The sequence below is a fragment of the Vipera berus genome (genome assembly GCF_964194415.1).
Source record: "Vipera berus genome assembly, chromosome: 2".
NCBI classification, from domain to species: Eukaryota; Metazoa; Chordata; class Lepidosauria; order Squamata; family Viperidae; genus Vipera; species Vipera berus.
In genome coordinates this window covers 73,131,718-73,158,021 of record NC_138203.1, presented here as the reverse complement: position 1 = coordinate 73,158,021, position 26,304 = coordinate 73,131,718, and the positions used below count along the sequence as shown (strand labels likewise).

Below are 26,304 nucleotides of genomic sequence, written 5' to 3'. Positions count from 1 at the left end.
TTATAGCATAACCTATGTGTGCAATATATCGTTAGTGAAAGATTTTCAGATGGGAAAAAATGTAGCCTAGCCTCCCTCTAATTTCCAATCACTACATTGGTTTGAGATCTGATGTGATGAGAAATGCTGCATAATGTAATTTTGAGATTGTTCCTACTAATTGTACAAAGTGACAATAAAGTTGTTGTTACTATTATTATTAAATCCAAGACTGCAATAAAATAAAATAAAATAAAAGCGATTCTACAGTATGTGCTCTAGTGGACTTATCTCTTTCTCGTGAACAATAAAAAGGTAAAGGTTTCCTCTGTCCAGTCATGACTGATTCTAGGTGGTGGTACTTATCTCCGTTTCTTAGCTGAGGGAGCCAGTGTTGTCCGAGGATGCTTCCATGCTCATGTGGTCAACATAACTACTCTGAGGTGAATGGAATGTGGTTACCTTCCCACCAAAGTGGTACCTATTTATCCACTTGCATTTGCATGCTTTCAAATTGCTAGGTGGGCAGGAGCTGGGCCCAGTAATGGGAGCTCACCCTATTGTGCAACACTTGGGTCTTGACAAGCTGACAAGCTCAGCATCTTTAACTGCTGAGCCACTGCACAGTATTGTGAACAATACTGAATTTTATTCTAGAATGGAAAACAACAAAAGTAAAAGCTACTACTATATTTATATCCCTCCACTTACCTAAATTGAGGCTCTCAGGAGATTATTTTGATTTTTGCTTCATTCTCCTATAAACATTGATACACCTGTTCCCCAACTTATTTTGCCAACCTTGTGGAGCATTGTAGTAAGCTTTCCCAGTGCATAATATATATTCTGTAAGCTTGTGCTCTGATAGGATAGCAGTAGTCGACTTCCCGAAGATTGGAACTGCAGTTCATTCCCCTGGCTATCCTGAAGGCAGCACGTGATGGCACCAGAAATTTGGTGATGTTACAGCAAAGGTAGGAACTAATTTAAGACTCTTTTTCTTTTCTTTGTAGTTTTTAATGGTGATTAGGAAAAATGCTCTAGCAGGGTTTTGTAAGGTGCCCTCCTGGAGTGGGCCAGAAAGAATTAAAATTGTTAAAAAAGTACAAGTAGTACTTGTTGTCTGAAAAATCTGTATTAATTTCCTCCTGAATATTAACAGGGAGGGAGTCATCCTGATTTTTAGGGCACAGAATATTTCAGAGTATTGTAGGCTTGGAGCAGACATTCTGCTTTGAATGAGCAGATTAATTTTACAGAGTAGATGATGTACAAGCTCATGATAGATTAGAAGCAAAATAAATAAATATCAAACTAAGTTTACTAAAGAAGACAGTGCTGGAAGTAAATCTAAGTCATAGCCAACTCTTCTGTCCCGAGACTAACTGTGCCATCAGAAATCATCTATTTCTAAAATCTGCTCTTTAAAAAATGCTATTAATGCAGACAGTTTGCATCCAAAGCTCTCTATTCTCAGCAAACAAGCATTCTGTTCTACTGAAAACCTCTTATGCCCTAGAAAGAACAGCTTGTCCCCATCTTTAAAGCAACACCACAGGTCTTTGAACACTTAGTATGTTCCCTTCCTTTCTTTACAAAATAACACAAAACCAATTCTTCCCAACATTTCACCACCACAGTATGACAACATGCAGAGTTGTTCTTCGTTGGATTCTTTTCAATGTCTTCTGAAGTCAGATTTAAAAAGAGCCAAATCCAGTCCAAACAACAGCATCCAAGCCAGGCAAAGGAGAGAAGGTCCTACAGATACGCAAAAATTTACTTCATTTTTTTTGAATGTCTCCTATTTATATCACCATTTATGCTCAACCCTAACTTACTGTTATACATACATACAAAGATCACACTCCTAAAGTTACTGTTATACATACAAAGATCACACTCCTCCTGTAAACATTCCTGGGAAACCAAAAAAAAAAAAAAGAAAAGTCAATACTATAGTGGTTGTATTATTTATTCTCCTCATCCAATCTTATATCTTCTTGCTTTTCACAACACTCCCTTCTCCAAATCCAGAAATATCGAGAAAGTAGGATCATCGTTTGCATTTGTGATTCAAGTTGAGATACATGAGGTAGTAATTATTTGATTTCATATTAATGAACAAAGACGTCAAAACTATGGTGCTGAAAAATAGCCCAGGGGAGTGAGTTTCTTTCGGAAGGCATCTGAAGAGGCCATCTGAGAAGGGAACTTTGCTGCCAGTTTTTATATTGCCTTGTTCACTCCCCCCCCCCTTCTCTTTGGAAAACGGGAAGAGGCGGCAGGTGAATGCCGAATGCCAGAAACTACGGCAGGGGTCTTCAAACTTGGCCCTTTTATGACTTGTGGACTTCAACTCCCAGAATTCCTCAGCCAGCTTTGCTGGCTGAGGAATTCTGGGAGTTGAAGTCCACAAGTCATAAAAGGGCCAAGTTTGAAGACCCCTGTACTACGGCGCTCTTTCTGGGCTTCTCTCCTGTGAGAAAGCTGAGGAGAAAAGTATGGGGAAAAAAAAAAAGACAGCCAAAAGAAAGCAGGGAGAAAACGGCTCCTGCCTCCCGTCGCGGGGAGGGCTAGGAAAGCCAAAGCTGGGCTACCGGCTTCGCCGAGGAGCCTCCGCCTCATCCTGGTGCCTTTTGCCTCGTTAGCACCCGCGGAGGGTCGGATGGCCCCGTCGCTGCGCATCTCCGAGGGGGAATCTTTGCCCAGCAGCCACCCTGAAAGGGCGCCGAGGGAGGGAGGGAGGGAGGGGCTGGCTGGCAGCGTGGTGACTCCTCCCTCCCCCCTCCTGCCGCCGCCGCGAGCACGGAGGCCCCGCCTCTTCCCTCACGCTTCCCCCCCCCCCTCCTCAGGCCAGGAAAAGGGCGGTTTGGCTTCTGCCCATCCCCCGCATTTCGGAACCACACGAGACCTCCAGCCTTCTGGTTGCAGTACTTTCCCCGCGTAAGATGGCGGCGGCGGCGGCACTAGTCAACCCGAGCCATTTTAACGCCCTTAAGAGGGCGGGAGGGGGAGGGAAAAAGGGAGAAATCAGGTCCTGGGGCAGAACGCTCTCCCCACGCGCCTTCCTGCCGAGCGGCTCCGAAGTGCGAAATCAGGCAAAGGGAAAAAAACGACCCCCCAAATGAACCACGTTTACACCTTTCAGCTCAGCCGCTCTCCACATCCGGGCTATTCAATGATCAGCGCGGCTTCAGTTCTTTCAACCACCCCCGACCACCACCACCACCCCCGGAAATAATAAAGGATCGTTGCCAGGCTTTCCCCCCCCCAACACACACACCCCTATTCCGGAGTCGGGAATCTAGTCCCGCCCCTTGGATGCCCTCCTGTTGAAAGGGAGTTGATTACAGGCGCGCTGAGGCGGCTGTGCCGAGTGAGCGTGTTGCTCTGAAGCCGCGTGCAGCCCAACTGTTCCTCAGGAACACACGCGCTCCTCCTCCTCCACACACAGATGGACTGAAGAAAACCCACATTAATTTCCCCCCCCCCTCCGCGCCGCCCGTGTAAGATTCAACCCCCAATTTCCCTTCTTCAGCCCGACGGGAGGAGGGAGAGGACTTATCATTCAATACTGAAAGCCCCGCCTCTTCCGGGCCTGTGAGGCTGGGCCACCGCCTCCTCTCCTCCTCTCGCTCTCTCGTTCGCTCTCTCCCTTTTGTGAGTTATAGCAACCGTTGCCTTGTGAATCAAGCGCCATAGTCACCGTAGTCCTGGCGACTGTTACCCATCAACAACAACGGCTCCTTTCCTCCTTCACCACCATCACCACCTCCTGCTGCTGCTGCTGCTCCTCCTCACCCCCAGCCTCACCCCCATCCTCATCATCACCCACAACAACAACCTCCAGCAGCAAGAGCAACACCATCACCACTACCACAGCCCTCCACAGCCCAGGTGAATATGATTGTAATCTGCATCTCGCCCCCCCCCCCGCGCGCTTCCCTTTTTTCCATCGGGAAACCGGCCTGGAGTTGCTCCATTGAGCTGAATCACTGAATGTGCAAAGCGGGGAAAACTGTAATGTGTCTGTGTCTGAGACTGTATGTGTGTGTGTGATTCCTCCCCCGGCCTGTTTTGTGCTTTCTTTATATATCCCCTCTTCCCCCTCCTTTCTTCTCTGATAGTGGCTGTAGTGAATTGGTGGAGTTGAAATGGGAAAGTGGGTATTATTTGCACTGGGGGTTTAGAATGGAAAGGAAATTGGATGCGAAGGGGGGGGAGCTCCCTGATGATCCTCATAAGGTGTCTGGAGAGGGGGGCATTTTTTTGTTCGTTTCAATGTGCCTCATATTCTTGTTTTTAGGGAGTTAATGAACGAAGGGGAAATAAAGTGGCTGTCTATGCTCTGGCTACTTCCACGCTTTAACTTGGAAATGGGAATTTGATATATAAGATTTAGGGGTTTGGAACTTGTGTGTGGGCCTTGGACTCCAACTGGGGATTGGGGTAGACTCACCGTGCTTGTGAACTTTTCTTTCTCTCTCTCTCTCTCTCTCTCTCTCTCTCTCTCTCTCTCTTTTGCTTCTGATCATCCTCACCCTACTTGCTTTTTAACCTTTTCAGTACTTTTATTACGAGCAGGTTGTTTCCTACATATTGACATTAGCGTGATCATTCATAGGCAGTTATCTTTGTGGTGCAGATCTTTCTCTTGTTCATTAAACACTGCAATACCACACAACGTTGATTTGAAAGATGTGAGAGAAATATTTGAGAAATTCATGAGGTGTGATTTAATTCAAATTTTTAATGCACCTGTGTAATTTCAATTGGTTATGATTTTCTCTGGATTGAGCTTGGGGTAAAAGCTGCAAATAACCTTTCTTGTCTGAAAATTATGTTTGTTTAGGACGTTTTGTATATGAAAAGAAAAGATGTAAGAAAGTGGTAGGAAAAATTTATCCGGATCACCTTCATTATTGTAGCTTTTACATATATTAATTACTTGTGCTTTTTTATTTTTCTTGAACGCTGAAATGGAAATCAAGTTGATCATAAAAAATTACAAATCTTGTGAATTGGAATATGTGTGTGCTTAATCATCACTGTAGTTGCTAATTATGACTTGTAGGTTTGTACCAGGAGCATATGGTAATTGTTTGCTCTTCCTGGACAAAAGGTAATATTTCTTATACACCTCAGTGGGACAAGTTGTTGACATTCAGTTACTTTGCACCTGACCCCCTCTGCTCCAGGTTTTTAACATGGAATTGAAACATTTCTCAATTACTAATGCTGATCATTGAAGTTCATATTTTATTTAGAATGCAACCCAAATGTCTTGCAGCTCACTTTTTAAAATTATTGTGATTTTGGAAGAGATTCTAGGTTTCTTATAAAAGAAACTGTTTCAACTGTAATTTTTTTTCACAGTTGTGAAATCTGTACTGAATAGAATGTTATTTATAACAATGCCAACAAAAATATATTGATTTATCTGATAGAACAACCCCTTAAAAGTCTATAAGGGTATATTATTTCTTAAACTGTCAGTTGCAAAGAAGGTTAGGTGATTATTAAGATTTCGGTAAATCTAGGGCTGTTTTCTGAATAAGACATGTATTGTGTCATTTTAGTTCATGAACTTACTACCGTGTATATGTGTACCTCTGCATTTACACACAAGCACACATATATGAAAGATATAACATTCTGAAAACTATTGCAAAAACCAAAAATGGATAGGTTATTCTTTCATTAGGTATTAATAGGTACATTGCAAATTATTTTATATACAGAATATAAATTGTTGCTTCTATTTATATTCTTATTACAGTAGTGGCAATTTTCTGCTTTTTTTGTTTGCTGCATCCACCTGTTGTCTTATTTTAAACTAAAATTTGTAATTTATAAACTTAGAAAAAACAGTATTATTTTTCTAACTGTATAATTTCTAATCACTAAGATTACAATGTCCCATAGACTCAAAGCCAGAATATATAATTTAGTGTATTAATAAAGTATGATCATGATATGGTGCAGACTTACAGCGCAAATAGTGAACCTTTTTCTGATCCACAACAGTGATCAACTAATCAGCTTATTATTTTTTGTTTCGTATCTTAAAATGACAGATTCCACAGCATTACTTTTTAAGCTTTCACAGACTACTTTGGATAATATTAGTGTATATATTAAATTGCTTTCACAGACTATGGATAATATTATTGTATATATTAAATTGCTTTCTAGAAAACCTAACTTTAAAGGTATCACCATTAGCTATTTCCCTGGGCAAGAAAACAGATTATGCTCTTATACTAATCTAAAATATTGAGTAAATGTTCTTTGAGTAATTTAAAAGGTAAATTTGTAAGTTTGTTGAGACAGGAATTCCATATCTTTTCTTATTTGACTTATTAAATAATATAAGAAAAGTATATTTACTTTGTTGACATATCTCACTGAACCACAGAAGGCATATGGGATGTCAAATTAAAAATCACCAATGCTAATTAATTTAATATTTTCATGTTACACAACTGGACTTTTGCAAATTGGGCTTTCCTTTGCCTTGCATTCCAAGTCTCGGAGTTTTGGAGGCATAACTGGAGAGCTGCAGAGAGGAGGAGGAATGAATACTATCTGTGTTTTCCAGCGTGCTAAAGGATGGGCAGAGCTGGATACATCCCCAAACCAATAGGAATTTTTCTCTTGTATGATTTCTGATACACTATATTATGGTTAGCATTCTGTTTAACATGTCTGAAAAATTCAGGGCAATAACTACCTTCTGAATGAAAGAATTTCAAAGATAAAGCCTTAATTTGTATTATTCTTGTTTTTTACTCCAATTGTATTGCAGCAAAAAGAAAATCTTTTAGTCAAATTCAATCATTACCTCAAGTATCCAACCTTTCATCTAAGGCATGCTTAAATATGTGAAGGAAATTCCTTTCTAGATAAATGGTGTCAACTTTGTATTTATTTTAGAGATATTTAGATTCCTGTTTACTACTGTGGCTTTACATTGAGATAGTTGACTGCCTTATTATCTATGAAGAGAGTGGGTAAAAATTTATTTGGAGACTCTTACAAATTGCACTCAGTAATGACAATGGAGCCTACTGCTGTCATGCCTACCTCCCTTCTGAGGCCTGGACACATCTAAGCACATTCTTTTTATTGGATACTTTATTTTTCATATTATATATTTTATACACAGATCTCAGTCTCTCTTTTCCATATTTCAACACCCAACTGGTATCTTTATTTAGCATTCTTCCAGACAACTTATGTTTGTGGTAGACAGCATTATTTCCACTAGCATCCGTCATATCTGGAGAAGATGAAAAAGATTTGAATAGTTTACTCAACTGCTTTTCATTGCTGTGATGAAGATTAAGTGGATATAGTGGCTCATTTCACTTGAGGTCCATGCCCTTGAGTAGGTGGCTGGGTCTTATTTATTCGGAGATTTTTTGTTATTTTCTTATAAGTAACACACAATTGGGGTTTTTTTTATTAAAAAAGTGATTATAACTGATGGCTAAGGGCTTAATGGAGTCAGATACATATCCTTAGTGCAGAACATCGAAATTTAGGTATCCTATCTATGTGAGCCTCATGGTCTTCTGGAAAAATAATGGAAAATGTTTAAAAAACAGAAAAAAAGTGATAGTTACCATACATTTCCAAATGGACCCTGAAATTAAGATAAAATTCAAAAACAATAGAAAAAGTTAAAATCCCAAAGAAACATTAAACAGAATAATATAAGAACTCTCCAAATGTCCAGCTTCCATACCTAATCAACTAATTACCACTTCGATAACTTTAGTTGAGACTAATCCTGGAGATTTTTTTTCACGGCATCAAATATATGCATGTGGCGCACTTGTCTGTGTGCACATTCACGTATGTATGTTCATTGATCCAGGCTTACATTCCAAAAGCAGTACTAAAATTTAAAGTATTAATTGAAAGTATCATTATTAATTAAAAGTGATTCTGTGTGAAATAATTGAAAAAGCAATGCACATAACACTCAAACCTCTTCCAGAAGAAACAGCAAAAAGGGGGGAAAAGAAAAGAGAATGGAAATAAGGTAAATGGAAGCAATGCTGGAAAAAGAAAAAGGGAAAAGTGCAGAAGGGATAAAATAACAGAAGTAAGATGGAGAAAAGGAGAGGATGGAAAGAAACTTTGTAAAGTTCAAAAGGTTAATGTATCAGGCTTAGCAAGTATAAAGGTCTGAATGCTTATTCTGAAATAAGTTGCATTGAGTTTAATGGTGTGGTCTCTTATTCTGGAGCATAATGAAGGATTTCTGAGCCCCTAAATTTTACTCTTTTGTTCAATCTTGCAGAGTTCTTTTGAATTTTTTCCAAACTCTGCACCCTCTTTCCCCTTGGATTTGAACTAAAATAACTGTTATATTTGTCAGCCAAAAGAACAGAAATGTCTTCCAAAAGGTTCAGCAATACAACAGCACACTTTCAGTATGTGAAAGTGCAACTCATAGAAAAGACCTGCTCTTATTCTAGAAAGGACATTTAATAATAATGGATTAGAATAACATACTGAATGTTAGGAAGCTTTTTTTAAATAATAAGAGCAATTGCATAATAGAATTAATGATTTGGAGATGTGGTGCCCTCCTTTTCACTGAGTGTGTTCTGGTGGAGGTTGGACACCTCAGTTACACTTTCCATCCCAAAGATTGTAATTGTTTATTGAGGTAATACTGGGTGTCCCCCTAAAGCAGGCATGTCAAACTGCCAGCCTGTGGGCCAGATGCATCACGCCGAAATCGCGCCCACCCCATTGCTGGCAATGGGGGAAAAGTTGCGATATGTCACGTGACATCACGTGGCATCGCGAGTTTGACCTGCCTTCCCTAAAGCATTATGGTAGGAGGCTTGACACCATGACTTTGGTTTTTTTAAAATATACAGGGCATTGTTGGTTTGGGGCTCTGGGGTTTTTGGGGGCGATGATGGTTTTTTACTGTTTTCTAATATTCTTAATCTATTGGGAGAGTTGTAGCTCATCAGATGGAAAGTGATCTTAAATAAATCTCTTAAGCAAGCAAGCAAGCAAGCTTAGGCTTCTCATTCTTGTCAAATCATGAAATCTTACAACAGTATTCCCATTCAAGGAAGGAGAAAATGAGAACATTCAACACCCCCTGCTTTTTGCTCTCCAGTGTAGAGTGTGAGTTGTTACAGTTAAATAGTAGAGGAAAAGTAACAGCTGCTTTTGTTTTTGTTTCCCTAAATGGAGGACTCCAGAAAAATATATAAACCCTGTGTATAGAAGAGGCTCTCTACTGATTCTACATATTATTCTACGGTGCTTGCTGTCAATGGGTAAAAGCAATGGTGGTGGCTTCACCCATTCTCCTGTCTCCATTACAGCTACTTGTTTATGTTGCAGCTTGATGTTTCTGTGTCCTGCTAATCCTCTCATTTTGGTTAATATAGATTGCAATTTGACATGTAAGCTAACTTTTCCATTCACAGCTAATTAATGGGTGGGGAGAGATTAATTTTTCATATATATATATACACACACACACACACAAAGATATACACATACACATATATACATATACACACACACATATACACACACAGACACACACAGACACACACACACACACACATATGTATGTCTTGAGTGTTTTGAGCACCTTGTCGGGCCAAATATGGGCGAAATCTTTTTTTCATATATATATGATTTGGATCTAAATCATGAACTGACAGCATGTTTCCAAGGAGGGCATTGCTCATAGAAATGGAAAATACTCCCGGGAAACTCATACTGCTTTCACTTGCATCTGCTGTAAGAATTCTCTGAATTGCATACCTACAATTGGCTGACTTGCCTTGCGGAAAATAAAGAATGAAAATAGAAATTGTAAGAAAAATGCCGGATATGGGGTGTGTGTGTGTGTGTGTGTGTAAGAGGCCTCATTTACTTTAGACTACTTTGCATGAATGAATGTTATTATTTAAGAACTCTAGTAAGGTATTATTTTTCAGAATGCATTATTGTTGATAAAAGGATATTTTAAATTATGCTTGGATCATTTTCAAAAGGTAGTTAGCCCATTGCCTAAAGGAAGAAAAAAATCCTGAGTTCCTAAGTATCTTCTTTCATTACTGAACTGTTTTTATAAGATTTACTTTCCTGATATAAATCTAAGTCCCATCTTCTCATAGACATTTTTGTTGAACTTTATGTCATGATGTTTTACCTATCTCCTAAACTTTTATCAAGCTAAAGATACCACTTTATAAGGGGAAAAATTGATGGCATTAATGTAGAGTTCCTTGTGCGTTTCAATTTTTAGAATTCTCTGTTAAGAAAAGGACAATCGGCATGATTGTAAACAAAAAGAAATCTGTATAGTTAAAGAACAACAGTCTTTAGCAACATTGTCTGAACTATAATGGTTATGGTGTCTATGCTAAACTCTATACAGGTAGTTCTTGTTTAGTATCTGCCTTGTTTGCTGTCAGTTCACAATTATAAATTGATGAAATGGTAACTTTACGATCAGTCCTTACATTTACAACCTTCTCAGGTATGTAAAGGGGAAAAAAGGTGAAGTAAAATCATAAGCACAGTTGTAGTTTTACTTAGTGACCACTTCACTAAATGATTGAATTGCTGGTCCCCATTGTGGTTGCTAAACGAGGACCATCTGTAGTGGATATCTGAATGCTTTTTAAGGGATGAGGAATGTTTTGAATGGCTTGGTTTGTAGTGTTTTCTCTTTATAGAAAGAATCAGTATCATGATGCTTAAAGCTGTATTCTGTTTTCATAAATTCTAGATTGCTTTTAAGGAGATACACAGCAGAAATTGATTTGTAGGCAAAGCGGATTTTGGAGATAAAGTTTAGATTAAATTTGAGTATTTTGTTATATTTTTTCTCAGATATCTTCTATTTTCCTGAGTTACTTTGTTTTAGTATCTTTTAAAAGGTTCTTTGCTACTTCATTGTACATTACGGATGATCAATCAGCCAACCATTTGTCAATACAATTGCCATGAGTTGGGCATGATTCAGTTACACCTAACTGTTCTTACACATTACTACATGCCAAGCTACCCAGCCTGGCAAGAACAATATTTTTAAAATACCGGTATGTGGAATTAGAGTATGCAACTGAGAAAAGTGTGAATAATTTTTTAAAATTTATCTGCTTCACCTTATTAAAACTATGGATTTTTGTGTGTGTTGGAAGCACCAAAGTGCTTCCATAGCAAAAGGATTTGCCCGTGAAGTTATTTTGCTGGGGGATGCCCAGTTGGGTGCTCTTTTTGTATCCCTGTGAAGTTGCTTACTGAAGTGGTACCCATTCATGGACTTGCGATCGCCGCTTTCAAACTGCTGGGTCGGCAGAAGCTAGAGCATGTGATGCAAGCTCACCCCATCCTGCGGAAGTGATGGGTCTTGAAACCTGCCAGTTGGCAGCCCAGCATTGTAATCTTGTGAGCCACCACGCTCCTCAAAACTATGCATTATAGGTATTGATGCTGTTTTGATTATATATATATATATATATATATATATATATATATATATATATATATATATATATATGGATAAATAATATAATAGATAAAATTTAAATGAATTATTTTTGTAATAAAAATTAGAAATTATTTAAAATTTAAAGAATCTAATCCTAAAAATCTTATCATATTACACTATTTAAATAGGATAGGAAAATATATATTGCTCCCATATCATACAGCCTAATGTCAGTGATGTAGTACAGGCATTTTTAGAAATGCCGTTAAACTTGTTTTGTTTACATGCTCTATTTTATTTGACCATTGTTAAGATTTTCTTCTTCTCCAGCATGTATTTAAATGCACATCTCTATTTTGTTTAGAACTATCTTATCCAACCTGTCACTTCTAAATATACTGAAGCTAAATTTCTGAACTACATGATCTCTATTTGATGGGTTAATTTGTTTTGGTCTGTGTAGATGGAAAATTAAATGTTTTGGACCTAGGCATATTTTATGTAATGTTTTTTGTTTGTTTTAATTTTTGTGCACTGCCCAGAGTAATTTTTATGAGTTGGGTGGCTATATAAATAGTTTAAATAAATATATTTAATAAATAAATATTTTGAAACTTGTAGTGCAAAACATCTAAAGATTACCAGGTTAGGGAAGGTTGATGGACACAGAAAAGTATGCTGCATTTTAGTTGTGTGTAAATATATTCATAAATGAACATGGAAGGATATTACTTATTGTCTTAACAGTTTATATTAAACTTGAGATTACAAATCGTATGAATATTTAAGAGCATTTTTTCAGCTGTGATTATAAATTCCAAAATTTTAATTCTTCCGCTCAATCACTTGGGAAAATATTATTATAATCTGTCAGAGTTCAACTTTGTGTATCTTCATCTGAATGTAAAATGAACAAAAAAAAATCCCTCATCAGAAATGTAAATTCTAAACATTTTATTCTTGAAATAAAAGACAACTGACCTCTCACAAAGTTCAGTTCTAGTGTTTTCATTGTTAAATTAAAAAACAAAACTCTATACCTATCCACTGCTAAGAATCTTGATGATAGTGATTTTGACCTTTTCCCCTAGTTTTGTAGTCAATCGAAAGGTCTTGATAATTTCTTTAATAATGAGAGAAATAAAAATACAGTTTGCAAAACATTTTAAACTGAGCAATTTTGAATTCAAAGCATCCCACTTTTAGGGCAAAATGCCCAATTTCAATTGTGTTTTGAGTTTTAAAGGAACTCTTTCAGCTTTTTTTTTGCAGTATTTACATCCAGTTTGTTAATTGAAACAGCTGAGATGGATGTCTCTGGTTCAGAAGGGGTTGTTTCCAGTTCAGAATAGTATGATTCAAAAATGTTTGCATATATCCAAAACTGTACATCAAAAGCAAAAGTATTTTGAGATTTGTGATATTGTTCATCTTTAAAATAATCTAAATTCCTGTCTTTTCATAAATATTAACTTTGCATCTTGTGCTTAAATTGCAAGCTGAGCCTGCTAAAAGCTATTAAACTTTACAGCTAGATTGCACATATCTAGTGCCAGTTTGCAAAATTTTAAATCTGATTGTCATAGCAGCTGAAGTTTAGTGGAAAAAGCAAGCCACAATGAATAAATAAAGACTTCGCTGCCCAAAATATACAATGTGCCCTGATTAATTCAATTTTTTCTAGCTACATATAAGAGAGCCAGTAATTAGAATCTGCAGAAAACTCTTCATATAGTCAATCCAAAAGTACCATCCTAGGTATTAAAGAATTATAAAAAATATTGAGTTCTTTATGTGTTTGAAAAACCAGAAACAGCAATATTAATGTGTGGTTTAGAGCAAATGAAGAATCAGGGTATCTTTGTAAAAATGAAAAGAAAATTATCATTAATGAAAAGCACATATTCCAATTTAAAATTTCTACCTCCAGTTAATAAAACTGTTACAGCAGTATATTTAAACATAAATTTAGGATTGGAGAGGAGCTTTTACAACAATCTGTATTGGTATGAAACAAAACAGCACACTTCTCTCAAAAGGTCTTTAAAATTATAATTTAGAAGAAATTGTTCTGCATTTAAATTGACAGATTGTGAGTGAATGTTGATACTAGAGTGAACTAAAGCGAACTTTCATTTAAATGTCAGTGTCTGTTTTTAAAATTCAAGTTCCATGTCAGAGGAATTGAAGCTTGTATTAAGAACCCCAAATGCATGTTTCAATTATCAATAGAACAATTAGTCTTGTTTAAACATAATGGGAGAAAACCTACTGAAAACTGCATGTTTGCGTTTAAGGTGCATATTTTTCCAGCATATACAGTCATTGATAGATGGCTTTATTTATAGCATTTAAGCAACAAAGTTGTGAACAGTATTTGTACAAGTGCTCCCAGGTGCAGTTTAGCTCTGTAGTTTGAAAATCAGGATTATGAGGAAAGACTCTAGTTTTCTTCAGCCTGTAAGGACAGATGGCTGCTTTAAACAGGTGTTACTTTTATTTCTTGTGTTGGGATTTCCAGTGGCTCACAAAAGGGCCATCCAAAGCATATGGCTTCTTCTATATTTTTCAGTAGCAAAACATAAGTTTTTGTTTTTCTTTTCTCTAGGCCTCAGAACATTACTGCAAGTTGAATATTTTATTAATCTAAAACCTCATGGTACGTTCTTATATATCTCTTCCTAATTCCTAGGAGGATTTTTTTAAAATGAAAAGGATTGCTTTTTTTGGAGTGGCGTTTGGGGGGGAAGTAATTTAACAGAGTTTCAATTTTTATAAATAAAGGGAATTCAAATAATTTGCTTATAAAGTAACAGTTGCATCTCCTATTAACATTTCTTTTTATATAAAATTACTGATAATTATGTTAAAGATATGTTGTTCTAGGTTTGGATCAATGTTAAAACCTGTTTTAATGTTCTAGATTTTACATAATTATTTTGAAAAGAAGTTTCTAAGATAGTAGCCGAATAATTAAGGTTAGTTACTTTGTCACTACTGCTCTTTCAGTGATTAAAGTCCTATTATACTGTATTAGATATACTTCTGCATAATAGATAGCCAACTTGACACAGTTGTGAATCTGCAGGGACTTATTTTTAGAATCAGCAGTTTCAATTTATAAAAAACTTTCTTGTAATTTACCCTACAGTAGCTTTAGATGAGGTTGAGGAAAAATAACTAAATATATACAATGTTAAAGGAATAAATTGTATTGGCTCCATATACCAGTATAACAAGCAGCTGGGAAATTGTAGCCTGTTTTTAAGTTGTCATTGATACTGCAGACTTTGCCTAGAGAAGACAGGCTAACATGAATGTGATCATATAATAACTAACTCTCATTTGTAATACAGTACATGATTTCTTTGTCCTATAGTTTATATAACTCAGAAAACAAATAACTTTTGGACCTTTCTGTATATACTTATATAAAAATGCATTCCTTCAGAAAGATGTTCAGTGGTTTAAGTGTTTTTATGAGAGAATTTCAGTTCACTTCTATATGAATTTTTGCAGAATTGTCTCCTTAAATGGGATTTACTTCTAAGTACAGACAGTCCTCGACTTACATTCACAACGTAGCATGGACTTTCAGTCATAGGTTGTTGCAGTCATAAGTTGAGACAGCATGTGACCAGACTTGATTTTATGATTATTTTTACAATGGTCATAAAGTGAGTCACTGGTTGTTAAGCAAATCATGTGGTTGTTAAGTCATATGGTTGTTAAGCAAATTGAGCATATCCAATGGGTGTTTTTTACCATTTGCTGCTAGAACATGGCAAAGAAATTGCAAATCATGGTCATTCGATTTTAGGACATCGTAACCAGTTGTAGCCAGTTGCGAAGCACCTGAAATACAGTCATATGATCAACGGTGTGTACAACAGCCTTAACCTTGAGGACAGATCCTAAGTAGCTTTTTGAAGTCCATAGTAACTTTGAACAGTTGCTAAGTAGAGTTAAACAGTTATTAAGCATAGTCTATCTATATAAATTGTAGCATTTATACTAGTTATAACTGTTTTATTCTCTTAATTTATGCTGTAATTTTGATTGAGTGGTGGCATATTAGAATTAGTTCTTACATGAACCTTCACATCTACTGCTATGTAATGTAATTGTGCTTTTGATATTGCCTATGAATTTATATATGACTATGTACTATAGTAAAGGTAAAGGTTCCCCTGCACATGCGTGCTAGTCGTTTCTGACTAGGGGCCGGTGCTCATCTCTGTTTCAAAGCCGAAAAGCCAGCGCTTGTCCGAGGACGTCTCCGTGGTCATGTGGCCGGCATGACTAGATGCCAAAGGCGCATGGAACACTGTTACCTTCCCACCGTAGTGGTCCCTATTTTTCTACTTGCATTTTTACGTGCTTTCAAACTGCTAGGTTGGCAGAAGCTGGGACGAGTAACAGGCGCTCACTCTGTTACGCGGCACTCGGGATTCGACCCGCCAAACTGCCAACCTTCTGATCGACAAGCTCAGCGTCCTAACCCACTGAGCCACCGTGTCCCTATGTACTATATACTTCCCAATAAAAGAGCTGATCTGATGCACATTTTGCTCTTTCCTTTTCCAAAATTGATCAAATAGTTGATTATCTAGATTTTAAATCTCAGCCTAGAAATACATCTCAGTAATTCTTCAGTATTATAAATGTGCTTTACATTATTGCAAAATAGTGAGATACCGTATTTTTCGGACCATAAGACGCACCCAGTTTTTAGAGCAGGAAAACAAGAAAAAAATATTCTGAACCAAATAGTATCAGTATACTAAAACAGGGCTTTTCAACTTTTTCATCCATTGTACCACTTTTAGGACAAGGCAATGTCCGAGTACCACCAGTCGCCCAGCAAGGTGTCAAAAAGTTGACCCCCCCCAAAAAGGAAAAAAAATGATAAAGTACAAGTAGTCCTCGACTTACAACAATTCGCTTAGTGACTATTCGAAGTTACAATGGTACTGAAAAAAGCGACTTATGACCATTTTTCACACTTTTGACCGTTGCAGCATCCCCAGGGTCATGTGATTTACATTCGGATGCTTGGCAATCGATTCATATTTATGATGGTCACATTGTTCCAGGGTCATGTGATCGCCTTTTGCAACCTTCTGACAAGCAAAGTTAGTGGGGAAACCAGATTCACTTAACAATCATGTTACTAATTTAATTTCTCTCTCTCCTTCTCTTTCTCTCCCTCTCTCCCCCTCCCTCTTTCTTTCTCTCTCCCTTTCCTTTCTATTTTTCTCTTTTCCTCTATTTCTCCCTCTTTCTCTCCCTCTATTTCCTCCCTTTCTTTCTCCTTCTTTCTCTCTCCCTCTTTCTCTCCCTCTCTATTTTTCTCTTTCCCTCTATTTCTCCCTCTCTCCCTTTCTCTCCCTCTTTTTCCCTCTTTTTCTCCCTCTATTTCTCTCTCCTTTCTTTCTCCTTCTCTCTCTCCCTCTTTCTCTCCCTCCCTATTTCTTTTTCCTTCTCTCCCTATCTTTCTCTCTCTCTTTCTCTCTCCCTCCCTCTCCCATTGTCCCTTCCTTCCTTCCTTCTCTTCCTCTTTGTCCTTCCCTGTCTGTGTTAGAGCAGTACCCACGTAGGCGGCCCTGCAGCCCAGCTTTCTCTTGCAGAAAGCAAGCTGTAACGGAGCGAGGGAGATTGCCAGGAATGCGATCTCGCGCGGTTTCAGTTTCCCTTGCTACAAGAGAAAGCAAGCTGAAACAGAACGCGTTCTGATTGCGTTCCTGGCAATCTCACTCGTTCCGTTTCAGCCTGCTTTCTCTTGTAGCAAGGGAAGCTGAAACCAAGCGAGGGAGATTGCAGGAGCATGAGATCGGCGTTTCTCATCACGTGCCGATTTGTGCTCCTGGCAATCTCCCTTGCTTTCCACTTGCGGAGGTTGGGGCTGGCCATACGGATCACCTTCGGACCATAAGACGCACCCTCGTTTTCCCCTTCACTTTTGGGGGGGAAAAGTCCATCTTATGGTCCGAAAAATACGGTAATTCAGTCATGCCAGCCTTTGCATTGGCAATTATATCCCTGTACATGATCATTCATAGCAAAATCAAACACACAATTATTGTATTGTAATAGAAATGAAGGTTCATGTAAGAATCAATTCTAATATACCACCAATCATTAATCAAAATTAAACTTTTGTTACCTTTCTTTAATCATAATTATAAGGCATAAATCAAAATGTAAGATGGAAATGCCATTATGATATAACTGAAATCCATTGTACACTCATTCCATATACAATCAGCAAGTGAGCAGCCAAGAAAATACCATAGCAATAGCAATAGCACTCCAGGTTGTGGGCAAAGTTAGCCTGCACTATTGCATTCTAACTAATGTGCCACCAAGCCTCCATACTTTTCTCATATGAGTAATTCAGTTTGGAAGACAAACAGCAGAGAATTGCAGGTTTTTAATTTCTCAGCAGCCCAACCAAGTCATAATCTGCCTATTTTGACAGGAAAAAAGAAATGCTGGATTTCCATTCTAGTTATAATAGTCATAAGTTTGCCCAGCATAAAGTACCTATAAATGATAGGTTTCAAAAAAAAGGATTCAAAACTTGCTATGGTAATGAAAAATTCCTCCAGAATCAAGAACAGAACGAGCAGCCTGTGGGCTGAATTTAACTTTGAATCCTGCTTAATTCATGCCCCTGCATTTTTATGGTACAGTTATGAAAAATTAATGGTATAGTTTCTTGCTTTTTTGAAGCAGAACAAAATAAACCTATGATGTACATTTTACAATAGACTTAATACTTAATTTAATCAACTGGAAGGAGGGCAGAAAACCCTGCCCCCAACTACTGTACATATTTATTTTCTTCTATTATTACAGGAATTTCTAACCAGTCATTTAGAATAATGAATATACCAATACAAACAGTTTTAAAAATACTAGGATTTCCCCCACAAAACAGCTAGTAGTGACAGCTCAGAGACAGGAAGCAAGATTCTAGCCAAGCAAGTTTCAGGAATGATCTTGCTAGCTTTTTTGTACTTTCTTTTCAGGATTCTTTTTTAAAAATTTTTTTGGAAAAACAGACTGGCTGAGCAAGCTCCTACATAATTTCAGTCTTCAGGAATCCTTCTATCAAGGCAGTTAATTTAACAGTTATGGGTCTGTGGGGACTGGAAAGAGTCTCCTAAGTAGTTTTATGAGATGGGCTTCTCTAAGTTTCCTTCCTTTCCCTGGCCTCACCTACAGATGTCTCCCCCAATGAAATGTGACCTCCAATTAGGAAAAGTTGGTCCAGAATGACTACATAGCATGTAAAATATGTGTACTCCTGTCCATGTGAAGGGGATAAAGCATATTCCAAGGTATACAGTATGATGAAATAGTCAATGTTTCTCTATGTGGATCAGTTCCTTATTTTTTTTAAAGTGGGGGGGGGGCTTTTCCCAGCAGAACTGAGTTCTCTCCTCTGATTCTGATGTATCAGGAGAATGGGCTGGAAATATAGCAAATGTACACACACATAAAAGCAGAATGTGATGGCAGATCAATACATATTTAAGTGATGGACGAGTGAGAGTATTTGTTTACAATGCTTATAATCTGCCCTTGAAGGATTCAGCAAACAACAACCCAAAACATAAAAATAATCAGAAATCTACTAATCAAAATGCCTAAGAAAAAGAAAATACCTAAGAAAAATGGCTTGAGTCAGATCATCTGGGGCCAAAGTCTCACTGAAAATAGATAGATTTTACTTGTCTGCATAATGTTAACAATGTAGGAGTGATAGGTTTTTCAAGGGCAGGGTGATCCTAGTATGAGAGCTTTGATGGAAAGGGCCTTTAGATAATTAAATAAGAAAAATGAAGAAGGTTTACTGAATTACAGTAACAATCTAACTCAAGAATCTTCATTCCCAGGGGCTGGAAAGACACTTGAGGAAAGAGGTGCCTATTCTACATATACCAGACCAAATATCCTGAGGAGATGTGCATTTTTGTCCTCCTGCTTGCAGAAGTTGAAGGCCTTCTTCCTCTTTGCATTGCTTGATGAAAATACTGAGCAAGGGGATTTTGTACCCTAGGGAAAAGCAGCTTTGAGAAGATCATTTAAACCCATGATCTGTGCGCTAGTGTGCCTTATCACTTAGTTTTGTTAAATTTCCCCTGCCAAGAGCTGTTTATTCATTGTTTGGCCTGCTTCAGCGTGGGAATCTTCCTGTTAGCTAGCAACATAGTTTGCCTGGTGCTGCCAATAATCATAAGGACAATTGCGTTATGCCTACAGAAGTGTTCCCAATATTGATTTAGAGCAGAGAATTTCAACCTCATGGCACAAATTTCATAAGCTGGACTTCTCGGTTGTGAAACTGGAAATTCTGTGGTATCGCTGGTTACATGAGAAGGTAGTCCATTCATGGTGATGTCATGAGAGATGGATTTCTGGTTGATGCGGCACACCTGTAGACATTTGACAGCACACCAATATGCTGTAGTACAGCGTTTGAAAGCCACTGATTTCGTTTCTTCTCTAAATCTGTTAATCCATGTCTTGCAGTGGTTACAGCAATAAATCAAGATCCAAGATAAACCTGGAGTGGACACAGTTTTCATTGCTATGGTGTTGTCACTTCATAGGAGGGGTGTGGCCTGTTGTTTTTTTTCAACACCACTATTATCAGCTATGGAAAGTTGTTTAGGAAGAGGCATTGTTTCCTTCTAGTTTAAAGATTGCTAACGTAGGCAGATAGGTTTTCTGGCCTAGCAGTCAGCAATGATGGCAATGAAATTGTTTATAGCTTGCCCTTATTTTGTACAATTCAAAGAACGTAACGCTTCTGCCTCCTATTTTCTCCACAATAACCTGGGTGGGGCTAAAAGTCACTCATAGTTCAATCCAACCCACAGACTCTTAGTTTCTAGTATAGTGCCTTAATTGTTATATTAGACTGGCTCTCTTACTTGTATGGAGAAGTTGTCCTGAACACTTAGTCTTGCATTAACTTTGCCCATGAGGAACCTGATGGCATTGTTGTTTTAGGAAGAGGGACAACATATAAAAACCACTATCTCATTCTCTTGATTGGGAGATCGCTTCTCTTCCCACTAAATTAAGAATCTAGTTTAAAAACTAAAATAGGAGTGAGGGTAGTTCCTTGATGCAGGCAAACCAGATAGTCATCAGGCCAGACTCCAAAAGGCCTTTCTGGGCCCGGAGCTATATGCTGCTTTTTCTCAGGATTAACTTCTTTCCTCTTCTAAATCTGTTATAAACTAATAGCAGCAAGGATGTAACTTTTGTCTGCTGTTCCACTGGCATGAAAGAAAACATAATCATAAGATGCAAAAGAATAGGCTGATCGTAGGATGTAGAAGAATCAGAATTCTAGAAAAAATGAAAAACTCAAAACCATTTTTTTTCCAAGGTCAGAGGAGCCATTTCGAGCTTACCATGTTTTGTATGTCTCTTGAATCGGTCAGCAATAGCAGCTGTATAGAGAGGACAATAACAAAACCACTATTGCTTTATCAAGACACAAGCCCCACTGCTTTTATATGTGTGTCGATCAGAAGGTCGGCAGTTTGGCGGGTCGAATCCCGAGTGCCGCGTAACAGAGTGAGCGCCTGTTACTCGTCCCAGCTTCTGCCAACCTAGCAGTTCGAAAGCACGTAAAAATGCAAGTAGAAAAATAGGGACCACTACGGTGGGAAGGTAACAGCGTTCCGTGCGCCTTTGGCGTCTAGTCATGCCGGCCACATGACCACGGAGACGTCCTCGGACAAGCGCTGGCTCTTCGGCTTTGAAACGGAGATGAGCACCGGCCCCTAGAGTCGGAAACGACTAGCACACATGTGCGGGGGAACCTTTACCTTTTTTAAATGTCACACCTTGAGTTTACGGTGAAGATATTAGATTGGTACTTAGTTTCTGCCTTTTAAGATTGACCATTTATTTAATTTATATGCCATCCATCTCACTATTAAGATGACTCTGTGCAGCTTGCATCACAATAGCAGTATGAACAAAATTACCAGAGGCAAGAATGCACAACAGACTAGCAGCTTCATAGAGCAGCCTAAAGCCCTTGGAAAAGATATTCTAATGCTGGAATGTACAGTATCTGTACTACCGGTATAAATATCAGAATCATATACAGTTGCAAGAAAAAGTATGTGAACCCTTTGGGATTACGTGGAGTTTTGCATGAATTGGCCATAAAATGCGTTCTAAACGTCATGTAAGTCACAACAATAGAAAAACACAGTCTGCTTAAAATAATACTACACAAACATTAGCTGTTGTCATGTTTAATTGAACATAAGATGTAAACATTCACAGTGCAGGGTGGAAAAAGTATGTGAACCCCTAGCCCACAGGTCTGCAACCCGCATGCGGCTCTTTCAGCCGTCTCCTGCGGCTCCCAGTCCTCTGCCATGTGCAGTCCAAAAAAAAAAGGACTAAAAAAGTTCAATCAATTCAAATATGCAGGGTAGGTGCATATCTCACCTTGGCTCCACTCTTGAGTCAAACCCTGTTCTGCGCATGCGCGCATGTATGCGCATGTGCACACATTTTTTTGCGGCTCCCAGTTTTTCCTTTTGTGAGGGAACCGGTTCCGAGTGGCTCTTTCACTGTTTCAGGTTGCTGACCCCTGCCCTAGCCTAATGACTTCTCCAGGAGCTAATTGGAGCCAGGGGTGAGCCAACCTTGACTCCAACCAGTGTGATGATATTGGATATGTTACTGACAGCTGTCCTGCCCTTTAAAAACACATACCTGTTTTGGGTTTACTGGTCTCAAGAAGCACTGTCTGATGTGAACCATGCCTCGCAGAAAAGAGCTCTCAGAAGACCTACGATCAAGAATTGTTGACTTGCATGAAGCTGGAAAGGGTTACAAAAGTATCTCCAAAACATAGGGGTGTTTATGTTTGTTTTTCGATTTTATGCCCTGTATTTAGCTCTGGGAAGTCGGGGGGGGGAGGAGGGAGTGGGGGAGAGGGATAGGGAGGGTTGGATAGGGGTGGGGGAGGGGGGGATTAAAGTCAAAATGTATTGTAAAACTTTTTAAATAAAAAAAAAAGTATCTCCAAAAGCCTTGATGTTCATGTGTCCACGGTAAGACAGACTGTCTACAAATGGAGAAAGTTTAGTACTGTTGCTACTCTCCCTAGGCGTGGTTGTCCTGTAAAAATGACTGCAAGAGCACAGCGCATAATGCTTAATAACAATAATAATAATAATAATTTTATTTATATACCGCCCTTCTCCCGAAGGACTCAGGGCGGTGAACAGGGCAAATATATAAAAAATACAAAAATACAAAAGTTAAAAGAAAATTAAACATATGCCCGACTAAAAACAGTAAATACAAATATTAAAAATGACCATAAAACCCAACCCATCCCCCATCAGGCCAGGCCGGCTTGTTCAAATAAGAGTGTCTTCAGATCGCGATGGAAGGAGCGAAGGTCGGGCGCCATCCGGAGCTCAACCGGCAGCCGATTCCATAGCTCCGTGGCGCCCACAGAGAAGGACCTCCCCCTGGGGGCCACCAATCGACATTCTCTGATCGGTGGCACCCTGAGGAGGCCCAGGGCGGAGGGAAGTTGATGCCGGTAATGAGGTAAAGAAGAATCCTAGAGTGTCAGCTAAAGACCTACAGAAATCTCTGGCACATGATAACATTTTTGTTGACACATCTACAATAAGGAAAACATTAAACAAGAATGGAGTACATGGGAGGACACCACAGAGGAAGCCATTGCTGTCCAAAAAAATATTGCAGCATGTTTGAAGTTTGCAAAAGAGCACCTGGATTTTCCACAGCACTACTGGCAAAATATACTGTGGACAGATGAAACCAAAATTGAGTTGTTTGGGAAAAACGCACAACACTATGTGTGGAGAAAAAAAGGCACAGCACACCAACATCAAAACCTCATCCCCACTGTAAAACATGGCGGAGGGAGCATCATGGTTTGTGGCTGCTTTGCTGCCTCAGGACCTGGACGGATTGTTGTCATTGATGGGAAAATGAATTCCAGAGTTTATCAGGACATTTTGCAGGAAAACGTACGACCATCTGTCCGCCAACTGAAGCTCCGCAGAGGATGGGTGATGCAACAGGACAATGACCCAAAGCATACAAGTAATTCAACAAAACAATGGCTTCAACAGAACAGAATACGCCTTCTGGAGTGGCCCAGTCAGAGTCCTGACCTCAACCCGATTGAAATGCTGTGGCATGACCTTAAGAGAGCGATTCACACCAGACATCCCAAGAATATTGCTACACTGAAACAGTTTTGTGCAGAGGAGTGGTCCAAAATTACTCCAGATCGTTGTGCAGGTCTGATCTGCAACTACAGGAAACGTTTGGTTGAGGTTATTGCTGCCAAAGGAGGGTCAACCAGTTATTAAGTCCAAAGGTTCACATACTTTTTCCACCCTGCACTGTGAATGTTTCCATCTTATGTTCAATTAAAACATGACAACAGCTAATGTTTGTGTAGTATTATTTTAAGCAGACTGTGTTTTTCTATTGTTGTGACTTACATGACGTTTAGAACGCATTTTATGGCCAATTCATGCAAAACTCCACGTAATCCCAAAGGGTTCACATACTTTTTCTTGCAACTGTATTATTAAAGCTAGGCTCTTAAAACACTACAATCACAATTCACCCTGGACTTTTCGTTGTAAGTCCTTGCAGTTGTAAACTGAGTCATCAAATAAGTGGACTGTTTTTATGATTGTTCAGCAAGTAGCTGCGGTCATTAAGCAAATCTTGTGATCATAAGTCCGAATCTAGCATATCAGTGAACATTTTTTGTTGGTTTGTGCAAAATATGATTGTGTGACCGTGGGATGCTGCAACCACTCATAAATGTGAGTCAGTTGCCAAGCATCCAAAATACAGTCAAGTGACTATGAGGGTAGTGTGGCAGTCATAACTCCAAGGGTGGGTCATAAGTAACTTTTTATGAGACCATCATAACTTTGTAAATCAAGAATTACTTTTATTACTGTCCATCTTCTGTTGTGGCAGTTAGTATGTAATTGTCTCAGAATGTAGCAACTCATTGGGACTTGATTGCTAAACAGGTTCAAACTGGCTAATAATAGGATGGAAAGTCAATTTTTGTAGTGTGTAGTATAGTTATTAAGTTATGGGGCTACAAACCAGGAGACTGAGTTCTACTTTTTCCTTAGGCACAGTGCCAATTATGTGACCTTGGGACAGTCACTCTTTCTCACCCTAAGTATTAGGCAATGACAAACCACTTCTGAAAGACCTTGCCAAGAAAATTGCAGCAACTAGTTCAAGCAGTTTCCAGGAGTTAAAAATTAATATAGGATGGAAGACTTCTGAAGTATGGCTATACTATAGGTTAGGTTGGGAAATTAAAAAAAAATTCCAAGAAGATGCACTTCTATATTTTTCCCAAGAAAAGTATCAAGATGTATCCAGTCACAATTATTCTACCTTGAATTGAAGAATATTTTATTTTTAAAAATATCTTGCAGCAAGACTTGGAAAAAATCAATCTGTAGAACTGGATAAAGTTGAAGGCTGGTCTGGCATTCTGAATTTAAAAGGAATTAATGTTAGTAACTTTAGTGCTTCATTTTTCAGCTTCAAGTGTTATATAATTGGAAAATCAGGTTTCTGTAACAAAGATAAGTGTTCTTGTGGTGAACAACCTCCTGAGCTTAGAAAAGAAAAGAGACTTTGATGTAAAGATTCAAGAACTATTTGCAAAAAGCTTAATTAAGAGAAAATGTAAGAAAGTTTTAAAACAGATAAGGGGACAGTTTTTTCTCACTCTATTTTTTATCATTTTTATTTTCGATGAAAGTGTTATGGTATAATTTTTCACTAAGCCAGTTAAAGAGACCAGTTTGGCATGGGAATACTTGTTGTTTATTCTTGAAAAGTGAATTTAATTGGTGGAATATTCATAACAAAAGGTAAGGTAAAGAACTTGAATGTGAGTTTTAGTTGCCATGGAGATTTGATGCCTGTTGTGGCTGAAGTTATTTAGTGCTATTAAAATAAAATGACAAGACTTTTTTTTTAAAAAAATCCCTTCTCCTCTTCAAGCCCTCATATTGTGCAATACGAGTGGCACACATGCAATTTGGGGAAAGACTTGTGCTGTTCTCCAAGCTGTATGTCCCTTTCTTGTGAGATCTGGGCAAGACCAGATGATTTCCAATGACACTTGGCTTGCAGAAGGAAAGAGGTGCCTGTTTGCAGATGGTAAGGGAAGCGCTGTTGCAGAGAGAAAGGAACCGGTCCAAGATAGTGAAGGTCAACTGGCCCATGGGCAACTAGGGTTGCTGCTGCTTAGTGCTGCTGTGCAGGGTGGTCTAGATGGGGAAGATAAGTGGGGTGAGTTGCAGTGCCCCTCCGGTTACAAGGATGGATAGGTGTAATGTCAAGTGCTTGAATTTTTATCATGTGATCACTGGGGTGCGGCAACAGCTGTAACTTCCACTATTGTAATTTTGAATGGACGCTGAACAAATTGTCATATGTCAAAGATTATCTGTATAACATTAGTACCTAAAAAGAGATAAGATTTGACTTCAAAAAGAAATTATACACCAGTATCATTATTGAACAATGACAATTTACAACAATTTTAGCTGAAAGAATGATTTTGCAAGAATTTATTCATGGGGATTGATATGGGGTTTTTCCCCCCTAAAAGATATGTAAAGGATAATGTTAGAGTTGTCATTGATAATTTGGAATATTTGAAACAATAAAAACAAGCTTTGATCTTTCTAGTTGCAGTGAAGGCTTTTGACAATTAGAACTGGACTTTCTTATTTAAG

The 26,304-nt window shown here is 38.4% G+C and overlaps 1 protein-coding gene across 1 annotated transcript in view; it reads left to right on the top strand.

Moving 5' to 3' along the window:
- Positions 1-3,611: 3,611 nt before the first annotated feature.
- The window catches only part of RFX3 (regulatory factor X3), a 178,244-nt gene continuing 155,551 nt past the window's right edge, over positions 3,612-26,304 (top strand). Inside the window, exon 1 of the mRNA XM_081315879.1 lies at positions 3,612-3,879. The gene's annotated coding sequence lies outside the window, so the exon portion shown is untranslated. The remainder of the gene's footprint in view (positions 3,880-26,304) is intronic.